Genomic DNA, 19,212 nt, shown 5'->3' on the forward strand with positions numbered 1-19,212 from the left:
ATCAGGAGCGTACATTAATGATGCTTTCATTAGTGATTCTTTTAAAGCATCAAAGGAAGCTTGCGCAACCTGATCCCAGATAAAGGGCACTTCCTTTTTCAAAAGACGTGTATAACCTTTAGCAAGTTCGGCGTAATTTGGAATGAACCTCCTCAGAAAGTTCGCTTTCCCTTGGAGTTTCTGAATCTGAAGAAAATTCGAAGGTGGAGGCAAATTTATGATTGCCTGGACCTTACATGGGTCGAGATGAATCCCATCCTTCGAGACTACAAAGCCAAGTAAACGACCAGAACTGACACAAAATACACATTTTTGTGGATTGAGTCATATCTTGTAGTGTCGGAAACTTAGAAATATCGCTCTTAAATGCTGCGGGTGATCAGTCCGCTTTCGCGAATGAGCCGGAAGGTCGTCGAGGTATGGTTGAACGATGTTTTTGATGTCATGGAAGGCATAATTCATTTCCCTCTGAAACGTCGCCCGTGCGTTCTTCAAACCAAAGGGTAATTTTCGATATGCGAACGTGCCCCACGGACAAATAAATGCAGCCTTTGACTGGTCCTGTGGGTGGATATTTATTTGATTATACCTAGAGAATCCATCCATGAATGAAAAGATTTCACATTCGGTGCATTCATCAATTATCTGGTCAATGAAGGGTGTAGGGTAGTTTTCTTTTGGACAAGCTTGATTTACATCCCTATAATCGACGCACACTCTAATTGTTCCTTGTTTTTTCATAACAGGGACAATATTCGATACCCAATCGGTTAGAGGAACCGGGTAGATGAAACCAACATGGAGAAGTTTTTCAACTTCTGCCTTAATGGCAGCGGCTTTCCTGGGGTGCACCTGCCTTAGCCGTTGTCGTACTGGTTTGACATCTAGATACATCTTAATTTCGTGTTCAATACTCGAGTCAATGCCTGGCATTTCACTGTATGACCAAGCAAAGACATCTCTGAATTCGCGAAGAAGAGCGTTATATATTTCCAGTTCTGAAGGAGAACAACATTTGCCAACATAAATATTCTCTACAACATCTGTTTTGGTTGATATATTTATGGCGATAGTCTCTTCAATGTTGGAAAAGTTTCGCTCGGAATCCACCGTGTTTACAGTATTTGATAGGAAATCAAAGACTGAAGGATGATAAAGGTCATCTTGAGTATCTTCTCCATAATCCAGAAGAAGGGAAGGATGGTGGGAATCATTCCATGGTGCCCCTTCAATTACCATTGATTGTACAATTCCTTCATCGGTGACATGCACTCGCGACCAAGGATCTAAAGGGGTACCATATTATTTAGACCTATCTATCCAAACGCTTGATGAGCGTTGATTTGGGTTTGCTTCCCATGCTAGGAACATTGATTGCTACAATATTTCCATTGGGCTTGGGGGAAAAACCATTGCATGATCCATGTCGATATCGTTTTCTGAGATCTTTTTAGAAGATATCATATTGCAGGTTCCTATCGACGCTACTTCCGCCAGGTTGATTGGAGGTGGAAGGGCGAAAGTTCCCATTAGTATAGGATCTTTTAGTAGGCCTACTCCGATATTTTGAAGTGAATGGGGGCTTCCATGGATCATGGGAATGCTTCCTGTAACTTGAGAACCATTGGGGAGGAAGTTTTGTTGATCGACGATTGTAATCCCTCCTTGAAAGGGAAATGCAATCTTCCTAAAATAGGTCGACACAACAGCCGCCATAGCATATATCCATGGTCTTCCTAGTAGGATGCTGTAATCAAGATTTACATCGATGACTTCAATGTCTATTTCTACCGTTTTCCCTCCTAGTTCAACTTTCAAGTTACTTAGAATACCATATGGGGTATATGTCCTTCCGTCGAATGCTTTTAATGTCGTCGAAGATCGCGACAAGGTTGGAGATCCTAAAGTTTTCTAGCAACTCATCGACATAATGCATGTAGATGCTCCCTCATCAATAATTGTTCGATGAACAATTTTGTTGAGGGCTTTCACTTGAACAAGGAAAGCTAGTTGAGCTGGTAATTGAGGATCGTATCCTTTATGGTCGAAGGATACAAGATTGGAATCCTTTGGGTCTATCCCACCAATGGCTGATAATAAAGCCTGCCTTTGGGATGGGCAATTCTGTAGTACTTCAAGAGTTGACATAGCGGATGGCGATTGGGCCAAATCTTCCACTATATTACAATGCTGTGCCGCTCTAGCGCGGGGATTAAATGTCGACTTGTGTACTACTTCTTTTGGCGGTTTTATTGTCAATTCAGGAATGATGGGCGGCGCAACTTTTGTCGAAGTTGTTGTTGAACTACTAGGTTGATCTTTATCCTTGTTGTTCGACAGCTGTGGATTCCCATAATATTTCTTCCTTGTCGATATCAAAGCATCATTTTGCTGTTTTGAAACCGACAACATTAGCACTTGAGACGGGGAAGCATTTCCACTTTCAACCAGATTTGTTCCTGGATTTGGAAATGGATCAGTTAATACTGCGAAGGTTTTCGAATTCTTGAAGAATTTCTTAAGCTCAGCCCTGTGTGAACAATTTGCAGTCTAATGATCCTCATCGCATATAAAGCATGGATTTTTTGGTTTCCTATCTCCAGAAGGGTTTGAAGAAGATTTTTTAGGTGATGATTCCTCCTGTTTCTTCTTCTTCCCTTTGCCTTTCTTCTTGCTCCCTGGTTGTTTGGTTTCTTTGCCTTTATCTGTTGATACGGCATTTACTTCCAAAGCAAGAAGTTCATCTTTTGCATTTTGACTTGAAATCTTACGGGCCTTTTTGGATGTAGCCTTTGTCGATTTCGTGTCTATTGTGCCAATCACGCCATCGTTGGCATGAGAGTCATTGTTCGATTTAGGAGGATAAGGAATTGAGAATTCCGGTCTAGGGGCGTCAGGTATTTTATCGTAGAGCGTGCCGAACTGAGTGTAAATCAAGTCCAGATATTGCACACGAGCGATAAATTGCTCTTCTGTTACGACTCCCCCCTTTGCCACATCTTCCGTGATGGAAGGTAGTAATGACTTGATAAACCATTCAGCTAAGAGCTGATCGGGGACATACGTTTTTACCATTCTACGACGACGTTGCCACTCATGTATATGATCAGATATGTGAGTGGCCGTTGTCTGTTTGAAATTGGTAAGAAGTTCTGTTCCTGTTTCGTACCTTATTGGTAACTGAAAATGGGTTAAAAAGGTTGTGGCTAAGGTACTGAAGTTGTCGAACGAAGCTCTAGGAAATTCGATTTACCATTTTGCTGCCGGACCCGTTAGCGTCCTCTGAAAGAGGCGAAGTCTTATCGAATCATCATTTAGGGTGTTTGATGAACACCATAGATGAAAGGTCATCACGTGATTCGATGGATCTTCACCCGGATTTCCATTAAATTTAGGAATATCTGATGGAAGTTTATGCGGAATCGCTGGCCACCAAGGGGCGTAAGCGATTGGATCGTTTGTTAACCTATTTAAATCTGGTAACTCTAAAGTTGCCACAAAGGGTAACTGCTGATTTAGGTTAGGTGAAGCATACCCAGGATAAGATGGGATTTCCTGAGCAGTTGGTATTTGCATACTGGCATAATGCATTTGATGCTGGTAACTTTGGTAAGGTTGGTGGGCATGACCATTGTAAAATGGTTGATTTTGACCATTTTGAATGTACGACTATCCACTATTAGCAAAGATTTGTTGCTCAGAACCTTGGTATACTTGTTGGAATTGCGGTTGTTGGTATTGTACTAGCCATGGTTGTGAAGCCATGTGCTGTTGCCCGATACTAACAGTTTGACCAAGATGAGGGGTAATTGTACCCGTCTGAACCTGTGTCATTCCACCAGTCGGTGATTGTGGTTGAGTCGCAAGGTCAAGGGGCTGTTGCATAACAACCTGAGAAACCTGAGGTTGGCATACAACAGGCAGCACTTGAACTTGCGACACCGTCACAATAGCTGGCGTAGTTGGGATATTTGACGTAGGTAAGCATTGTTGCATTGAGTATACAACTCTTGGTTGTTGAGGTAGTATAGGTACCCAACTGCTTGAGGTAATTCCAGTATAACCCGAATGTTGTTGTGAACTCCCGTATGGATATCCTCCTGGAGGGGATAATGAAAGGGTATACTGCCCCCCATACGGTGGTAATCCAGAATCAAGGGAATTGTTTTCCCTTGGGGGCCGGACTGCCCAAATTGACCTCCAAATGGATCAATTTGTTGAGACTCAACATGAGAGTTTCCGGATATTATTCGAGATGAACAAATAGGAAAAAACCATACCGTCGAAATGGCCCCTGAGTGGGCTCCTTCTAGCGGTTGAGAGCTAGTCGGGACAGATGGTATACCGGTGAACATTGTCGGAGTGATAGCAGGGAGTTCTGCCGTCGCTGTGTCAGACAACACAGTTCTAGATGTTGACGGTTGTTCAGACATTTGTAGTCTATCCAAAAGATTACCTAGCGATTCTACAGGAGCTTCCGCTGGTGGTAGACTAACTTCTGATGAAGAAGGATATAGAGTGATCCGGACTCCAAATTGCGATGGAGTACTCGTTGGAGGATCTTCCACAATTTCTACTATGGCAATCAGACCAAGTGGAAGGGGAAGACCGTCAGGTCCATAGAATATTTCTGGTGCCGAAGAAGGTATGGAATCGACAGTGACAGATGTTTGAAGAGCAAGACTCTCCGAACCGGTTGAAAATGGAACTGGTTCGGTAACACAAGTGTTTACTCTCAGACTAGGATCAGTACCACTGTCCTTCTGTGGCTACTGAACTTCTTCTGTAGAGGCAGGGATTCCAGAAATGTTTGGAGTAACCAGAGTCTCTGATGTTGTTGGAACACTTGTTCTAACTTTAACATGAGATTTGGAACCAGTTAAACGAGTTCGCTTTGTCCGTACTGGCTTTGATTCTGGAGACAAAGACGGTTGACTCGTAAGCCTCCGCGAACGACGGGGTTTCAATTGAATTTCTTCCACGATTGTGGATTACTTGATCAACTAAAATAAATGGGAAGTATGTTTCCGAATTAAATGAATTTTAGATGCTTTGACACAACTTGTTTTTTCAATTTTTAAGAGTCGAGAAAAAACAAAAGATGACTCTAGTCTCCTTCGATTTTTAATGAGCCTAAAGTGACAAGTGCTCAGATGGACCTTTTCTGTTAAGGAGTCTGAAAAGGAACGAAAGGGACTGCTCTGGAAATCTAGGTAGAGGGATTACCAAACCAATCGCAAAACTGCAGAATACTTTTTACGATATGGCAGTCAATCTTCCCGAATGTTGTGTTCAGTGCATTGCGATCGATAGGGCGACAGACACGGCTTCCTATGGATAAAGGATTAAGCCTATTGGGGTCCCCCAAAATATACTCGACGGTACGTGGGAGCACAAGTCCGTACTGGCACTTATCATCTCAAAGTGGAGGAATCACCCAACCATCAGTGAGAATAACAGTTACCAGGCTTTATGACGCCGGAATACGTCTCTAACCTAGACTTCTAAATGTTGTGCGTTAAGTTCCAAAGCGTTGTTAGATTCATTGAATTTATTTTAAGTTGATCTTGTTTATGAAGTTTGCCTTTCGGGTTCACCACGAGATGTAGATGTAATTACTAAAATTCAATCTAAGATGATAAACAAACTTTTTATCTCCTTTATGCAATGAAAATCCTAGCTACTAGGGAAAAGAAAGACAGAATCTTTTCACAAAGAGCAAAGAGCACACTCTAAATGCACTTTCCTAAATCAAGCCAATCAGACTGTCTATATGCAAATGCACATGCATGTATTTGTTTTCGACTTTCGTAGTATATGAATGCTAAAAAGAAAGTTGATGCACAAATCTAAATTTCTTTTCAAGCGACAAATATCAACAAGTTTCTTTTCGAAATCAAAAAATGGAGACGATTACAACACCTTACGATTTTGAAATGAATACTTGTTCTTGACACTAGAAAATTAAAAATTCATACCAAAAGCAATAGTAATAGGATAATAGACCATCAACAACAATTAAACTTTTTCCTACGATTGAAATCGACACTTGCGACAGTTTCAAATCAAAGGACGACAATACGATTACGCTACTTTTTCAAAGGAGAACTGTAAATGACTCAACAAACACACAAAAACATCTACAGTTCTTTTGTACAAAGGAGGCAGAATAACAGTAAGGAAAAGGGGTTTCAAACAGACATATACTGATCACAGGCAGCAAAATTCAAGAATAGAACTGGAAAGAATGAATCACAGAAGCCACAACTACACAGAGCTAGTCTGATCAGCGCACCTGTAACACAGAGAATATGAAATGCAGCACAGGTTGTCCACTTGGGAAGTGCGCTGAAATTAAAAATCTCTGAACAGTACCTACGTTGGGCCAGAAACAAGACTCTGTTCGGGTTACGGGTCACAGTTTGCAGTTCAGTTCTTGGGTTTTGGCCGAGCAAAAAGCAATCAGTAATGCAACAATCAGGGGTAGATCAAAGGAGGATCCAAGAGCTATCACAAGGGCAATCAGATAGCTTTTGAATCAGTTGTTTAAATCATAAACATATCCAGTAGATGGATTGAAGTAGCCGTTTTCTACTTTGCATTTGTTATGGCAAATGCAGTTCGAATGCTACTTGTAAGTTTATGAAATAGACAACAAAGAATGATAAACAAACAAACTAATTAGCTCCCCAGCGGAGTCGCCATTTTGTTACAGGGAAAAGTGTCTATTTAGAACTGCTCTATCCCACTAAGGTGTGACAGCTGCCTTAGAAACAAACAGAGAAAAGATACGTTTGTTTTTCCTTTATGAATTATAAATAGAGAGGAACAGAAATACCAACCTCTATCTTGCGCCAATCTCCTAATTTGATCCCTCTCTTCTTTGATAGTCCTCAGCTACCTGCTCCCTTACACGCCCAGCTTCACAAAGTACCTGTAAGATCACAGAAGCATAGCACTATACAAAGACATGGATCTATAATCATAAACAATCTAGGATCAGATGTAAATTGACCATACAAATGTAACAAGCATCAATGACACAAAAGCATGGAGGAAAACTCAAATAGCTTTTATTGATAAACAAGAAAAGAGCCAAGAGGAGTTACAACCAGTTGTTCTGACCCAGCATCAACCTCCCAGCAAAGAAGCCCCTCTTCACCTCAAACAAAGCTTATATCACCCAACAATCTGATGTTTGTCTCAGGAAACCAACAACAATTCCTTACAATATGCAAAATTCCAGCCTCTGGATCTCTAGGATGAGGGATCCATATATAGATATCTGTAAAGGGGATGAGTCAGCTTGTGATTTGATTAGTGTCTTCTCTCTGATAGTTCTTGCTTCCACTTGGAGACTGATGGCCTCTTACTCATCCTTGGTCGAATTCAGTGAGGCAAGTGTCACAGGAGAAGATTTTGGAAGCTTCCATTGCCTCTCCACCTCGCGGAATGACAATGCCATTTGTCATTTCTTTCCCATCACACCCCACAGAAGGGAATTTTGAAATGCAACGCACCCTCACAATGTATTTGGGTGAGATGCAATGCACTTAGCTAGTGGAGCAGCTGCAATGATCCTGTTTTGACCAATTCTGAGCAGTTTCTCATGGAGTACTTCTGGGAGAAGCTGTAATCTATTGACCTTGTTCCTTTAGGGGTTACAAAAACACTTTTAGGGACTTAGGAGCCCTTGGTTTATGGACATTTCATGCTTGGGGTTGTAGGGCCCAAAAATGTCTATAACAGGTAGAGAGGGGTTCAAGAGGGAATATCATGAGAATTGTCCACTACCACCATTCTAAAGAGGTAGGATCTAAAAATCCATCCTCATTTACAAGCAAATGGACTAGAAATGCTGTAAAAGCTAGTGGATATAACAACTATGGGAGGTGAATTATGTACACAAGAAACTCCGTTTTCTCCTTAATTTAAAATTATTGTGTCAAATCTCTCATTTCCTCCTCAAGCCTCACAAGCAAGATGATAGGAGGGTTTAATAGTAGAGAACCCACAAACACTATGAGGATACAACAACACCCCCAAGTGCTTGAAATCTTTTTAAGACACCAATGGATGAGGTTTTTCGAAAAATTCATAGGGTATGATGATGAGGTGGCTCAAGAATTTTCTCATTCCCTCACTCCACACAACAGAATCCATGCCACTGTTATAGTTAGAGGGCTCACTATAGATCTCACCCTGGAGCTCATCAACAGGGTCACCACACTTCCCCTAGGAATTCGATGGAGAAAAGAAGAAAATGCAGATAATTAGGTGGAAAAAAGGAAATTCTTTTTAGAAGGTGAAGAACCCACAGAGGATAAAGATGGAGTAAGGAGGGATAGTCTGCCATACCCATGGAGTGAGGTAGGTTACCAACTCATCAAATATATCTCATGTGAGGGTAGATACAGTGTTGTTTATGGCTACCATTTTAGGATGCTTGAAGAATTAAGATTTGGGGTAGAAACACCAGTTCACCAAAGAATCAACATACCCTATTTCTTGATGCAATCATTCGTAGACTCCAACAACAAAGCAAAGGAAGGGAATTCCCAACAATTGGCTCACCATGGGTTGATCAAGATCCTCATTGAGGATGCCCTCCAAAACCTCAGGATCCCTATAACATGTTCAGTCTTCAGAGGCTTACCAGCAAAGGATGAGATCAAAACCCTCACCTATAATGTTAGTCCTTCTGTTAGTGAGGTGGAGGCAAAGCAAGAAGAAGAAGATACAGAGCTAGATGGGGATGAGATGGATGAAGAATAAACTAATACAGAGGAACATGATGAAGCATAAAAGAAGGAGGATGATGCTGAAATAGAGGAGGAAATGAAGGAAGAAACTGATGGAGATGAGAAAGAACAGCAAGAGGAAGAAGATAGGAAAAACAAAGAGCTAAGTGGCTTAGGATAGAGAAGCAATAATGAGAGATCAGATTCAAAGTGAAAAGGCATGGCTGAGAGGACAGCTGCACAAAAGGAAAAACCAACTAGCATGTAGGCCAGCCTCTCCTTCGATGCCATCTAGTGTAAGATGCTAGCTAAATCCTATGATGTTTACCTCAGAGAACAATGGCTACAATTTCAGATTAAAACACTAGCACAAAGGGGCACCATGCCATTTTAGGACTACATGTAGTTTATTTCTCTTTGTGATCAAAGTACACTAGAGGATAGGGCCAAAATGGCTGAGTTTTACTTGCACAACATGGCCCTCATAGACATGAATGTTTGGGATCCTAATGCCAAGCTAGGAGATCTGCAATTAATGGCTTTGGCATCATGGATGAACCATGAGGAGTCAAGGGCTGCAGAGATGAAAAGAATATTGGCCAAAGAGTAGAATGAACCTCTTTTCATCAGAGTTGAACAATCAAATCCCAAGGCCCTAATCAACACCCATAATCTAATTGCAAATGATTCTCAGCTAGCACCTAGATATCTTGTTGCCCAAGAGTAAGAAATTTCAAATTTTGAGGATATGTTTAGGCTACTAGCAGATGATAGTATACATGCCTACTCAAGGAGATGGAACACACTGCCACACGGCTTGAAGATCAGAGAATATCACTCCCCTAAAAGGTTGAGAGAATCACTCAATAGGACACCAATGTATAAGCAATCAATGCAAAGGTTGAAGGTCAAGTGGTTCGGCCTAAAACTCAGTCCACCACTACTCCTAGGGATGCTAGAAGGGAGAAAATAAGAAGAGGAAAAGAGGCAGTGGGAAGAAGTAGAAAGGAAAGTAGGCTTCTATGAAAAAGAAGAAGAGACCACAACAGAGGCATGGGATGTCAAAGAGGCTACCAGATCCATGAAGGACATGGACATTGACTAAGTTACTCAGAGGATGAGAAACAATTTCAATAGGGGGATGATGATGAGCCTCATCATTGGGTAATTATATGGGCCTTAATTCACCTCCTAGCCTAGTCAAACCAACTATTCTCACAACTTATTGCATACTTTTGATTATATTTTGTTTATGAAATGAGTTAGAGTTTGATATTTTGCTTTGTGGTCTAATGTGCATTTAATGCAGGATTAAAATATAAAAGCAAGGAATTTTGGAAAAGACCTTGGTCAAAAATCGAATGGGACAAGGGAGAGGAAATATAGGAGGAAAATCCTCCTCATTTACTACCCCTCCATTCGAATATTCCTCCATCATCTCGGAGTGAAAATAGCCAAATCATGAGGATTAGAAGGCAACCGAGTAAGTGGAAGTCAAAGCACTAGTTTATCTCAAGTTTGGGAGTCAAGCCTCCCAAATTTTAAGGAAGTTGTTGGAGACTTCAGTCGTATAAGTAGAGAGGCCTAGGACCTTAGTAGGATTCAGATTTTTGATTATAAAACTTTAATTTATTTTTGAGTTGTAGGACTTGTGATAGTTGTTGATGTAATCCATTGTTTTGATAATAAGAATGAGTTTTGTTTTGATCCAGTACTGAGTTAACTCAGAGGGCTGAAGCTTGGGTTAGGTCCCAACCCTAACAGCTAAGGCTCCTCTTTATTGTACATGTATGCTAGTGTATATTCATGGTTTAATTGATCATTTGCTTAAGTAGCTGCATTTCCATTATAGCAGGGTAGAGTATATTAGTTGTGTTTTAGATTTCTAGTTATCGCATGAGCTTTGGAGTTTGTTGTCATGATTCAGTAATTGGTTCATTTCATTGGTATCGTCTTCAATCACTCTCTTTCTGCAATAGATCTCACTCACATTCTCATTTCCTTTAGCATGAAATGCTTAAGCGGGAGCCAATAACTCATGTCTTAATCAGATTTTACATAGATCTCTTTACCATCTGATCCATAACAAACCTGGACAGTCACCTTTAACTGCATGCATATTCATTTCAATGTTTGACTTTATGCACCCTAAATCTCCATCGTTGATCTATCTAGCTTGATCCAATGACTATCACGTCCTCTCAATACTTTATGCACCCCAAATCTCCACCATCAATCTGTTTAGCTTGATCCAACCGCTATCGCGCAATCTCGCGTGGATTCTTGCATGAATGATATTTGCCCAAGAGCATGTGAGAAAAGTGGTTTTCTCGTGCTACGTGTCACCCAGTTAGGCTAATCGTGTAAAATTTTGGAATTCTGCTTACAGCCTTGAGGGCGCGCGAGAAGCTGCTTACCACCTATGAAACCTGCTCCATCATTCCACACGTTTTCCAACAATAAGATCTCCACCGCTTATCTTTCATTAATCCTGTTTATCCATCTATTCACTTCACCTCCGCGATAAGATCTCTGCCATTGATCTCTTGTTAACCCTGTTTGTCCATCTATTCACTTAAACTCTGCGATAAGATCTCCACCATTCATCTCTTGTTAGTCCAATTCATCCATCTATTGACTAAACCTCTCGCTATAAGATCTCCACCATTCATCTTTCGATTAGTCTTGTTAGTCCATCTATTGACTTAACCTCCCACGATAAGATCTCTATCATTCATCTTTCGTTAGTCATGTTGGTCCATCTATTCACGTAATCTCCTACAATAAGATCTTCGTCGCTCGTCTTCCATTTTTATTTTTTGCTAATCGATCCAACAATTCCTATGCAATTCTGCTTCGTTACATCCTCCTTTCACTGATTTTGATCTTCGCTTGCTCTTTTTCTTGACTCCTTGCATTCTTGATTTTACCAAAACACCAAAAACGCGAAAACAGATTTAGTTTAGTTTCCTTGCTTACACATTAGCTTGGTTTGATGCTTTTTACTTCTGTAACTTAGATAGCAGCATTAGGTTAGTGTTGATTCAACAATTCTTCTTAGCATAGTTGTTTAAATGGTTAATTAGGATATGGTGTGATTTAGCATTACCTGTTGTTTTCTTCATTAATACAGTATAGTAGCTCTCTTAGAATATATTTTCTCTTCTTCCATTAAAGAATTAAGCTTCTTCTGACTCTATAGAAGTCTGGCTTGGAACCCTTGGGGTCTCTCGCCAGGTGAACAGTGACAACAGGAAGGACCTTCACTTTTACTTGTGCATATACAACTGTCACCTCCAAGTTTGTACGAACCCTGGGCTGATAAATAAAGTTGGTAGCCTAGGAGTTGCAACATCCTTGCTACAATACTAGGGCTCATCACATGGTCGAATATGGTTGACTATGGTTGATTATAGTTGATCATATTTTGTATGTTGGATATTTTGACTATGGTTGACTATGTTGAATGTGATGACTATGATTGACTATGTGGACTATGGTCAGCCATGTCTCAATGGTTGACCATTGTGACATTGACATCCTGTGACCATGTTTGACCATGTTAACAATAGTTGACCGTGTTTAACAATGAAAACTATGTTAATGTAGATCAATCATGGTAAACCCATAGTACAATGCATATGCCATATTTTTTTTGAGAGATTGTGATGATGTATACCATTGTTCACATTGCGACAACATTTATTGTTCATTACATTGTGACATTGTTTATTTTTCATCACATTGTGCCATTGTTTATTGTTCATCACATTGCAATGTCATTTGTTACTCTGCACATTGCGATGACATTTATTATTCATTAGAGTGTGGCATTGTTTGTCACATTGCAATGGAATTTGTATTATCTCACAGTGGTGTCGACATTTATTAATCATCACATGCAACATTATGTGGTGTTCGTCACATTGTGACATCATTTGTTATTCATCACTTTGCACACAACACTAAACTAATTGAAGTTATATTGTGAACAATAAAAAGTCAATGTAATACTAAAGTTGTATTATAATACAATTATAAAAGTTATATGAAAAAGTAAATATTGAAACACTTACATATTAAATTATATTAAAATTAAAATTATATTAAATATTAAATATATTATATAAAGTTATTTAAATTAAAGATCTTAACTTTAATGAATATATTAATATTTATGCCCATGTTGATGTTGGGAATAAAAGTAATACTGAGAGGGGGGGAGGGGCGGTGAATTGGTATTATACAATTTTTTACATTTATTTAATCAATCAAAAGAAATCAACAAAACCACAATGCACCATTCACTTAAAAGGTTGAAAACGAGGAATTATCTTGGAAACCCATATAGGAGAAAACCACAAATTCTTTCTTATTATGATGCATATGTGAGCCCCAACTCCTTATTACGTCAAATTATCTAGGCACGAACTTACAAGAGGATCCAACTCCCTTTTCTTTGCAAGCACCAACTCCAAATATTTGCAAGCACATACTTGTTGTAGGTACCACTTAGATCTCTTTTTCATTCAATTTTCAAACTTAAATCCATGGCAAGTAAGATATTTTTGAAACAATAAATTAATTCTTAGATCTAATCACTGTCACCTACAATATTTTTTCTTCCCTTTAATCACAAATTTAATGCATTCAGTATCAATTCTGCAATCTTTAACTTCTACATGTGGTTCCCTTTCTTCTCTTTATACAAATCGAGCTTCATATTCGTATTTGCATAAAAAAAAACTCACACTTTTAGGTTTTCATGTGAATATTAACATCTAACGTTATCATTTTGTTTATCTATGGGTGCTACCACTCTAATCATATTCTTATAGACTTTAATTCTTCATAGGAATTTGGCGCTCGAATGCCAATTTTTTGTTTCATAGCCCATAGTGTCTAGCTATCAAATGCATGTAACCATAGACCAAACCAAATTCTTAAAGCCACAAGGCACTTAAATATTTTTACCCAATGGTAAAAGAACTAAAACCTTCCATAAGAACTCTATGTACCTCGAGTTAGATCATTGGTAAAAAACACATCTAAGGACCCCCCCACCTATCCAAAAATTAATGAAAGGGGGTGGGGTCTGGGATTTGTTGCTTATGCGACTTAAATCACCCTATCATCCACCAAGTGCTCCAAGGGAATTACATACACTAACCTAATCTAATAGTAAAGAATGAATTTTGGGACCCTCAACTTTTGTTAGATTTAACGAGGCGAGAGGGGGGAGGGATTTGTCATATGCACCCCAATCCACTGTGGTGCCATGTCCAATGAACAAACTATTTAACACTATATAACTTTACAAATATGTCCCCTGTTGCAAATCTCAAGGTTCTTCTACCTCACCTGCCATGTTAGCTTCCCACCGCATGTCATGCCATGATGTTGCTACATGTCATAAAAAATGTTCCACTTGGCCACCGAAAAGGGTCAAATATACTTGCCACATGCCACACTTATTTAGGGACACATCATCACTATTTTTATGTCACTACCACTTTTTTCGACCAATCTCCCAACTCATGATACCACTTATTTTGGGTCCACCGCCAATGTTATAAACAAATCCTATAACAACCCACCTAACATATACCTGCTTTTACAGGCTCACCAGGGTAAACATGAGATGAGAGTTATTATGCATGATCCAACATGCAATTTCTAGTTATGGGAATGGGGTCTACCATCCTGAACTTAGTGCAACCTCCCAGCGACACCTGATCACCCATATGTCAGACAACATCCACTGATGATCTTTCCCTGAGTTGGAACTAGCTTTTTACTAAGATTTATAGCCCAACCGCATGTCTGCAATCTATTCCATGTGACCATAAGGCTTCGGTTGAATGCACAAGCCATCCTCCATTTGGCTACTACCAAAATCTTCCAGTTCTTTGTCTACAGCCACGGATTTAATGCTTAAATTGCAGGGCTATCCTATAGGTGTTGGCTTGAGGGGCTCAAAACCAGGTTCAGAGTTAGTTGTGGTAACCAAAAAAACCCTATACGACCGGCCCTTTCGGAAACGATTTTCTAGCGCAAACTGCAATCTCACGCGAGGTGATATTGGGGGATGGTGGAACCAAGTTTATGCATCCAGAAGGATATGGAGTGTGGATATTGTCTTAATCTTACTTATAGATCTATTACTGTGCTACGTGATCTTACTCAATATTATATCGAATATGATCTATTCATACCAAAAGACTACTCACAGATCTAAAATTCTATCTACTGTGCATTAATCAATGGATCTTAACTGTAATTAATTGTAACTAAATTCAGATATGAATTATGATCTTATCTTTATTGCGCAACACAAAATCGAATAGTAAACGCATAAAGTAGAGTACAAAAGGTAAGTACATAAATATGCCTTCAAAATATTCTTTATTAACTTCATATCTTCACAATTACAATCTTTCTTACCCTATGCACACAACTGCAGGGGCCTATGCACACAACTGCAGACTTATCAAGGTATCTACACACACAGCTACAGAAACCTTCCCCTTTTCTTGAAGACGAAAATATATGGAAATTACAAACTAAAAACACGAGCGAATTTTGATGACCTTTTGCTTTCTAAGACAACCCTTTATATATATTTTTCCTCTTACAATACCATGGTTTGCAAACCATGGTCGGAACTCAACACATACAAATTAATCCCATCCTTTTACAAAATAAGGGGCTTTGAACTGCCCTAAAGCCCCTATGACTCCTAAAACACTGCACGAAGCATGTTCTGCTCCTTAAAATACTGGTTCTTTACAAAACTTTGACAAAACGTTAACCTAGGGGGACCCTAACCAATAGGTCCCCAAATCAAATATGTGAATCATCCTAAGTCACTCAACTGGTATGTCTTGAATCTTTTCTCTGAGGCCGTTGTATGCATCCTTCAAAGGTTGAAGTGTCTTTTCACATTGTATTGTGGTATGTTGTACTTCCTCTATGAACTTCTCTGTCGTTGGCCCTGTTGTTACTAAACTGATGGTTATTTTCATCTGCCTTATGTTCTTCAAATCACTCTCCACTGTATGTGAGAGCTAAATGACTTCGACGGACCATGGCTTCATCCGTACTGAAAGAATTTGCTTCTTTCTCCATTACTCATCGATCTTTCCATGCTAAAACTTTCCTTCCTGGACATGTGCAAACCATTTCACAGGTGCTAGGGCCTGCACCATCAGTTTGATCCCATCAAACTATTCCTGCTTGTCGCAGATTTCTTCCTATATGCTATGTACATGTGGGTCCTCCTACAGCGATGCCCATATTCTAGATGAACTACGTCAAACCCTTCCCTACTGATGAGCCTCATAATTGGGTAATTATATGGGCCTTAATTCACCTCCTAGCTTAGTCAAACCAACTATTATCATAACTTATTGCATGCTTTTGATTATATTTTGTTTATGAGGTGAGTTAGAGTTGGATATTTTTCTTTGTGGCCTAATGTGCATTTAATGCGGGATTAAAGGAGAAAATAAAGGAATTTTGGCAAAGACCAAGGTCAAAAATCGAATGGGACAAGGGAGAGGGATTATAGGAGGTAAATTCTCCTCATTTACTACCCCTCCATTTGAATATTCCTCCATCATCTTTGAGTGAAAACAACCAAATCATGAGGACTAGAAGGTAGTCGAGCAAGTAAGAGACAAAGCACTAGTTTATCCCGAGTTTGGGAGCTGAGCCTCCCTAATTTTAAGGAATTCGTTGGAGACTTTAGATGTATAAGTAGAGAGGCCTAGGACCTTAGTAGGATTTAGATTTTTGACTGTAAAACTCTACTCTATTTTTGAGCTGCAAGACTTGTGACCGTTCTTTTGATGTAATTTGTTGTTTTGGTAATAGAATGAGTTTTGTTTTGACCCAACACTGAGTTAAGTCAGAGGGTTGAAGCTCTTGGGTTAGGAACCAACCCTAGAAACCAAGGCTCCTCTTGATTTTACATGTATGTTTAGTGTATATTCATATCTTAATTGTTAATTTGCTTATTAGATGCATTTCCATTACAAGTAGTGTAGATTATAATGGTTGTGTGATAGTTTGCTTCCATTTGTGCTTTAATTCAAGTAGTAGGTTAGTAACAAGAAAAAGGATCACCATAAGGTTGTTAGCAAGTGTCTTGGCCTCACTTTCTGCCTCTGGGACCATGACTTGAGGAAGGGACCTTTAAGCAGCCCCAAAAACACAGATCTCTAGTTCTTTTATGAGCTTTGGAGTTTGTTGTATTTAATTCAATATTTAGTTAATGTTGCAAGGTAGATTTCATTTTCATATTTTCCATCTCCATTTCTGCAATAGATATCACTCATGCTTTCATTCCCTTCAGCAATTTTCTTCATGCATAATATAGGCAGTTTATTCATTAGTTTTTCTTTTCTAGTTTATAAAAATGTATCTTGCTGCATAACTTTTTTGAAGATACACATGTTTTATGTAGAGTAGGTGCTTCAGGAGGAGACCAAGACTTCATAGCTAGTAGCCACCTTCCACTTCAACCACCATAGCCATCCCTTGCTTTCACCATCACCCTCACTAGCTTTTCATCATTTTTCATTAAAATTCTCCCAAACACATTGAGTGAATCTAGCCATCTCTTATCTTGGATATTGACTCCCGAGTTCTCCTAGACCTTCTAACACTCCATTCCACCCATCAAACACATTGCGTAAGCCTCCCAACACTTCCAACAACTCACATTTAGCTCTCAATTGTATCCTGTAGGTTTCCTGTAATTCCTACAGGATCATCTTGTAGGTTTCTAGTACATCCTGTAGGTTTTCCTGAAATGGTCTGTTTTGAGGCCTAATTGAGGGAAAACCTCTTGGAAGTAACAAAATTCCTCCTAGGACCCCTACACTCCATCCAACCACTTCATAAACCTTCTAGCCATGCTCAAACAACTTCAATCCACCTATCACGTCCACAAGAAAAATTATTTTACATACTTGATTTTGCATAAAAAGACCAAAAAAGTGAAAACAGATTTTGTTTGGTTTCTTTACCTACACATTAGTATTGTTTGATGCTTCTTACTTCTGCAACTTAGACAGTAGCATTTTTTTATTGTTGATTTAGAATTTCTGCTTAGCATAACTTCTTAAATGGTTAATTAGGGTATGGTGTGGTTTAGCATTACATGTTGGCTTTCTCCATTACTGTAGTAGAGTAACTCTCTTAAAGTAGATTTGCCTTTCTTCCATCAAAAAATCAAGCTTCTTCTGACTCTATAGAAGTCTGTCTTGGAACACTAGTGGTCCCTCGCCAACTGAACATTGACAATAGGCAGAACCATCACTTTTACTTGTGCATACAACACTGTCACCTCCAAGTTTGTACAAACCCAAGGTTGATAAGTAAAGCTGGTAGCTCAGGAGTTGCAACATCCTTGCTGCAATAGTGGCACTCATCACCTTTTGGCACCGTTGGCGGGGAGGTGTCTGAGTAGAACATGATTACTGCTTTCTTTTCTTCTATTTCTCATCTTCAATATTCTGCCATTAGTTTATTTTTGCAAAAGTAATCTAGTTGTTTCCTTTCTTTCATTTTGCATTGTCTACTTTCCTTTCCATTTTTCAAGTAGGATGTCAATTCAGCAAGTAGCTTTTTCATCTTGCCAGTAATTCTCATTCAATGAGCAATTTCAATTCTGCAAATACTTTCCAAGTAAAAAAAAAAAACAACCCAAAAATATTTCCTTTCATGCCTCGTAGGAATAGGGAAAACTTGGGGAAATTTTTGCCAAATACCCCCACTACATCCAACAACCAACCTTCTCTCTTCTTCGGTGGCTGTGAACTGGAGGAACCCTTAGGTGAGAAACCTGACATATTTGATGAACCCACAGGGGAATAAGAAGAAGAGAAGCCCATTCCTACCGAACCAATTGCTGAAAACCAAAATGACACAGGGAATAAGGAGAGAGTGGAGGGTGCCTTCCCCGTCAGGGAAACCAATGGGGACACTAAGATGAAAAATATAAGCCCCTCTTCCCTACCTCATTTCCATGGCCTGACCACAGAGGAACCCGAAACTTTCCTGTTTGAGTTTGTTGTTATATGCCAAATATGACTATACAGATGATGAGAAAAAGTTAAAACTATTTCCATCTACCCTCAAGGATGTAGCATTGCATTGGTTCATGGGTTTATCTAGAGATAGCATCGCAACTTGGGCTCAGATGAAACAGGCCTTCAACAACAAATATTGAGACTACTATCGGTCAAAGGATACTAAAGAAGAAATTTTCAGGATGATCATAGGCAATGATGAATCCTTAGAGGATTACGAAGAAAGATTCCAACTTAGTCACAAAAGGGCCAGGTGCACACTTGACCCTGAGTCACTAAAGCTGGTCCTGCTTAGGGGAGTAAGAGAAGAACTTCTAGATCCTTACATTTATTAGCAGGAGGAGATATCTACCAATTACCCTATGAGGATATCA

Source organism: Pinus tabuliformis, chromosome 4_2 (genome assembly GCF_031772625.1).
Source record: "Pinus tabuliformis cultivar Carrire ecotype Pingquan chromosome 4_2, CPIR1, whole genome shotgun sequence".
NCBI classification, from domain to species: domain Eukaryota; kingdom Viridiplantae; phylum Streptophyta; class Pinopsida; order Pinales; family Pinaceae; genus Pinus; species Pinus tabuliformis.